Source organism: Uranotaenia lowii, chromosome 3 (assembly GCF_029784155.1).
Source record: "Uranotaenia lowii strain MFRU-FL chromosome 3, ASM2978415v1, whole genome shotgun sequence".
Taxonomy (NCBI): Eukaryota; Metazoa; Arthropoda; class Insecta; order Diptera; family Culicidae; genus Uranotaenia; species Uranotaenia lowii.
Genome location: NC_073693.1, coordinates 176162571 through 176168570, shown reverse-complemented (window position 1 = coordinate 176168570; position 6000 = coordinate 176162571). Strand labels below are relative to the sequence as shown.

The window sequence follows — 6000 nt, the reverse complement described above, 5'->3', positions numbered from 1 at the left end:
CAAGCACGGACTACGTAACAACGGACGACCCTTCGTTTTCCTCCCATATTCATACTGTAAGGGAGGGTGAGTTTTGATTGGTGGGGTGGTAGATCTCTTGAAGTCTCGAAACACCCATTTATTTTGTTACGTACTTGATGGACGGTCTGACAAAAACAGAGAGATTTGGTGAGGCAGCGGGCGAAAAAACGCACACAGCTTACGGTCAGATACGTGATGTGTTCCTGCCTGGACTGGTGTGTGAGTGCGTTTGATTGAAGGAAGAAGAAAAAGTCAAATCGAGAGGGGCGAATTTTCCAGCAGCAGCAGAATCAAAAGCGAAGCAGCAGAGAAAATTAGGAGGAGCAGCAGTGCGGGCGCGATTTGTGTGTTAAAACTAATAATTTTTGCCAAAGTCGGTCGGATTGTGCGGAAAATCCTGCAACAATTGATCAATGAAATCGGAACTGTTGATAGATTTCGGTTCGATCGATCGGTTAGAATAGTTTAATGCAAAAATCGGGAAACGCTTCGCCTGGACTCCTGGTGCTGCCTTAGACCATCTCGGTGTTGGAAAAGTGTTTTTCTCGGATTGGGCGAAGAGTCCCATCTTTTTTTTGCTTCCCTTGTACCTGTGTGTTACTTGTGCTGGCTCCCTGCTTTTTGGGCGGATGGAAAATTGCTGCTGATGGTGTGAGTGTGTCGGTCAGTCGTTGAATACACGGGAAAAATATGTGAAAAATTGTCTCATTCTTGTGGAGTGATTTTCCCTTGTTTTCCAACAGCCACAAGAATAGTACCGAATGTTTAGATTGGAGATGAAATATTAAGTAGAACGCGCAAACTAAACAGTGTCTATTTGGATTAGCGGGAAGTTGGTTGTGTGTTGAGTTGTGGGTGTGCGCAGGGAGTGTGTTGTGTGAAATCGTCAGGAAGCTGGCAAGATTTTGAATGGAACATCCATCCGATCGATGGGGGTGGTGGTCTTCGGTGCGAACAAAACTCGTGTTAGTGGTAGTAGTGCCAGATAGGACATCTCTCCCACAATCAATGCAGCATCCGGTTTGACTGACGGCTACAGAGCCAGCAGCAGTTGAACCTAAAGTAGAATGTCTTATTTTTCGCCAATACTGCTACGTATTGATAACACTGATAATTTCGAGGTTTCTACCATTCATCCATCCGTTGGCGGCTAATAACGAGAATCAGCACAACCTTCTCCGAGTGGAACGCCCAACGAGTGCAATCGCGAAATGCATTTTGTTCGCAGGTGTTTAAACGGGGCAATTTATTCGATTCGTGAGAATAATCCAATCAATTGTGTGTCTGTTCTGTCTAATTGCCGTGGGAAAAGCGTGCACCTATCTCGGATTTTCATGGTGATGTGCTCCACAACTAAATGTATACCTACCTACTTACTACTTACATATAGTGCTGGGTTGAAGTGGGTTGAAAATATCTGCGGCTTCACAAAGTTCGAGAGTCGACGGATCCAATAATAGGGCATCTCCCGTTTATGTATACGCAGACACATGACCGACCGGATTTCTGTTCTGTTCCGTTGTTGGATGGAAATCGCTCGGTTTGGGGGACTCTCGTTGATGATATTGTTGTTGTTGTTATTGCTTCTAATACAACGCTCTCTACTTTAGGGGGGGAAGGGCGCATTATTTGAATATTGGATTTAATATTTTGTTCACACACTCGCACAATGTGCCAATAACTGTTGCTTCTTGTTCCAGGGCACTGATGCTGGAGGGGCATTGAACAGTCATTGTTCGGGCGATAGACCTGATTGATTTAACTGGTAAATTCAATTTGAGATTTTTTTTTTTTTACAGTTCTAAAAATAAACTATCATCATATTCTTTTCATTTTAAAATAGTTCACTATTTTCAAATACAATTATTATTGAAAAGGTTATTCAATTTACTTTAGAGTAATCCAACATTGCAAGATAAAACCTAAGGTTCTGACATCCTTCAGATAATCAATATGCTGAGATATTTCATCGTTTTTCTGGGGTCATTTATTGTTAATGGTAGACGATCATGTATCTTAAATTTCTATTAATTGTGAATAAGCATTCAAGTTAAGCATTCGAGATCTGCAAAGCAAAAACAAACTATATAACTTAGCCTCTAGCATAAGGTTGCCAGATTGCACGGTTTTATCCGGGTTTACCCGGATATTTCATACAAAATTTGGGAACTATCCGTCCCGGTCCGGTTGCCCGGATTTCATTCAAAAATGCCAGAATATCATTGAAAAATGCCCGAATTTGCCCGGATTTACTCACTTTAATTGACAAATCAAACAAAAAAAAAAACAACGAACGCCTCCAATACGAAATTTATTGAGCAAGTTTTATAAAAATAATCATGAAAGGTGTTTTTAGAAGCCTAAATACGATTTAAAACCTGTCGATAAGTTTTGATGAAAAAAAAACTTTTTTTCAATTTGTTTTCTTGATTTTTGCCAAGTAGTTTCTGAGTTTTAAGAAAATTTGCCCGGATATTGCCGGATTAAATGGTTGTCACTTTTGAAATCAAATGCCCGGATTTTGCCAGGTTTTTATTAAAAATTACCAGGTTTATCCGGCCCGGATTCGTGCTGAAAAAATTCTGACAACCTTACTCTAGCAGGATAGACTACTCACATCGACCTTGATCCAGGCGCGGTCCTATGGGGGGGAGGGGGGGGGGGGTGATCGGGGTGATCACCCCCCCCCCCCCCCCCCCAAGCGGCAATAAACCGTTACGTAGTACTCGCAAACGCTGGATTTTATACAAAAACTAAGACCTTTTCCTAGTAGGTGTACTTTCGAATTCTCAAATTTTTCTACTCCGTGGGGGGTTTGGTCCGTAAAAGAATTTATTAATCACTTAATAGATTAAAATTGAAAAAAAGTCGGTCCGTCGAACTAAAACAGCAGTAACTTGCAATTCCCTGGACCGAATAGCACCAAATTTTTAAGATACTTACAGCGTTGAATTCGAATTTGCTGACCATATACGCTGCCTGCTATAAGTTTGGGACCCCCTCAAAAAAAGCTAATTTGTTTGGCCATATCTCAGTCATCTTATGACATATTGCATTTCTTTTGATCTCATTCTAAAGTCGATGAGCAAACCCTTCTTCGTATATTATTGGCAAAATGTATATGTTAACTTAATATGACTTAAACTTGGGTTTAACGTTGTAAAATTTTCAAATAATCGCACTTTATATTTAAACCCGATCAGTTCAGGGTTGGGTAGACTGATTTAACAAATTTGAGTTGCATTTGAATCTTTTTTCATTTTAAATTTGGTGCTAAAAATTTCCATAGTGCTTTAAGTCAGGGGTGAGCAACGCGCGGCCCGCGGGCCGCATGTGGCCCGCGAGACCCTTTTGTGCGGCCCGCGAAGCTTTTTTCAAATTCAAATGCATTAACTTTTCTCAACAATGCATTGTTAGGAAAATTTATATGACTTGATCAAATATGCACTTATATTAAGGTTTGCCCGGTTTTATTCGGGTTTGCCTAGATATTTGATACAATATTTGGGAACAGTTCGGCCCTGCCCGGTTGCCCGGATTTCATTGAAAAATACCCGGATATTTTCACTTTATTTGTCAAATAAAAAAAATATAAATTGTGTTGTTAAAATTATTATTATATTATATTTAGCCACCAAAACACATTTTTTAAGCAGCTTTTGCAAGAATAATCATGAAAGGTTTTTTCAAAGCTTAAAATACGATTTAAATTCCGTTTATAAGTTTTGATGAAAAAAAATTATTTCAATTTCTTTTATCTTGATTTTTGTTGAGTATTTTTTGGGTTTTGACAAAATTTGCCCAGATATTGCCTGGAATTTTGGTCGTCTATTTAGAAATGAAAAGCCCGGATTATGATAGGATTTTATAGAAAATAGCCCGGTTTGTCCGGCCCCGATACGTGCTGAAAAAAAATCTGGCAACCTTAACTTGGCTTTGGCGTTGGCCCCACAATCATCAGGTTGTGAACTTTTTATTGGCATTTTAAACATTTATTATGTTCTGTTCAAAGGTATAAATGCAATATCGTTTATAACGTAACTCAATATTGGAAAAAAATTTTTTATTGAAAATACATTTTTTTAAATAATTTATCTCCTAACACTTTAAAAACAAAATCCATTCAAGTGAGCCGAAAGAGCAACCAAATATCGGAAGCTACTCATGATCAAAGTTATATAAAGTCGTTACATTTGATTCAAGCAAAAATAAAGTTTTTTGTGAAAAAACATGCTCAGCAGATAATTTTTATAAAATATGTTCTGTCCAATTCGGCAAAAAGGCTTCAAATACTTACAACAAAATTTCAACCAAAACTTTGTGAATTATTTTTTTATTTCTGAATATTGACATAAATTGAGAAAGTTTAATAAATAAAGCCTAGGTGAACGATTTGAGATTTTTTTATCAACATGAATCAGCTGGCATTAAAGTTACCGACAAAAATTATTAGTTGTTGGTTGGTGAAAACAAAAGATATCTGAAATTCTGTTATTCGACTCAAAAGGTCTTTGAGGTTTATCTGTGATGCCTTTTCAAAAATTCTATTGGAAATTTACATCAAACATTGATAAATTAAGTTATTTCACATATAATTAGGATTCCACATTACCGAAGTCATATTAATCATATCCCAATGATATCTAAATAAGATTTAAAATTAAAAAAATATGGATTAAAATCTAGAATCAAGAATGTAGTTTTGAAGATATTTGTTTAAAAATATGTGAGATTGAACATTTTTCTGTTAGTTCGACAACCTTTCTCAACATCTCAATGCAATGATATGATCCAATTCAGAACTTCAATTTAAAGAACAGGGTTTTTACAGGTTGTAGGAAAAAAAATCTATGGACAAGTTTTACTTGTGGAAAAGAATAACAGAAAATAAATTAGCGATTCAACGACAAACGCTAATAAGACTGCGATTTCTTTGAATATATATTTTTTTAACACTGTTAGTTATCACTGTGGTAAGCTCCAGAAGATTTTTAAATGGAACGGATAGCAAATAGTACCATTGGTTTTAAAAATAATGTTGTAAGAACGAATGTTTGCTAAAAAGTATCTACTACTAAACAATTGAGAGAATTTAAAAATGTCAAAGATGTAGTGATGTACCTTTTCAATACCGGGTATTTGAAAAGTCATTTTGAATTCCTGTTTTCAAATACGTGAATTATCTTTTTCAGAAATAAATTCGTTGTTATACAATTGACGTGAAGCTCTGCTAATTATAAAAAAAAAATTAACATTAAGTGCGGCCCGCCGACAAGATTTCAAATTTTAAATGGCCCGTTGGTTGAAAAGGTTGCTCACCCCTGCTTTAAGTAGATAAAATAGCTACTTCAGTAATCGATCAAAAGTTTTGGCTCACCCCTTAGTATGGTGTATCGGCAAAAAGTTTGGGATCATGCGAAACATGCAATTAAATTTCATGCGTATCTCTGTCATTAAACATCATTTCACTAATCTGATAAAGTTATCTTTAATGCTCATGAGTTTTTTTCGCTTTTTGGATATTTAGTGAAAATGTTTTTTCAGACTAACTTCGTTAAAACTTTAACTATAGTGCAGGGTGCCGCTTGATTAAAAGATGATTCTTGGTTTCACGTTCGGTGCTCCGAAAATATCTGACATAATCATGCTTGGCCTCCTAATCTTCCTGATAATATAACTAAGCCTATCTCATCCCTACAATAGTTTGATCATTTTCCATAATGTTCACCAAATACTCGGTATGTTCAATAAATACAAATTTCGACCATAACTGAGAGAGATTTTAACTCCCTTTCCCTCTCCGTGCACAAGTGTGGATATTTGGCAACCCCTAGCCCCCTTCCTCAGATGTCCACCTGAACAGATTCGATTTTCGTTGCCTACATCTAATATTACATTTCCCTTTCTTGGTTTATTTTTCATCGCAAGCTCCGATTTTTGCAGAATGCATCTCCAAAGCCCATATTTTTTTTCTGAATT

The 6000-nt window shown here is 36.7% G+C and overlaps 1 protein-coding gene across 2 annotated transcripts in view; it reads left to right on the top strand.

Annotated features, from left to right (window-relative positions):
- Positions 1 to 309: 309 nt before the first annotated feature.
- LOC129758585 (G protein alpha o subunit) overlaps positions 310 to 6000 on the top strand; it is a 180247-nt gene continuing 174556 nt past the window's right edge. Inside the window, exon 1 of one of the 2 annotated variants that reach the window (XM_055756126.1) lies at positions 310 to 672. The gene's annotated coding sequence lies outside the window, so the exon portion shown is untranslated. Of the gene's footprint in view, positions 685 to 6000 lie in introns of both variants that reach the window. The other variant, XM_055756122.1, reaches the window with a different exon arrangement.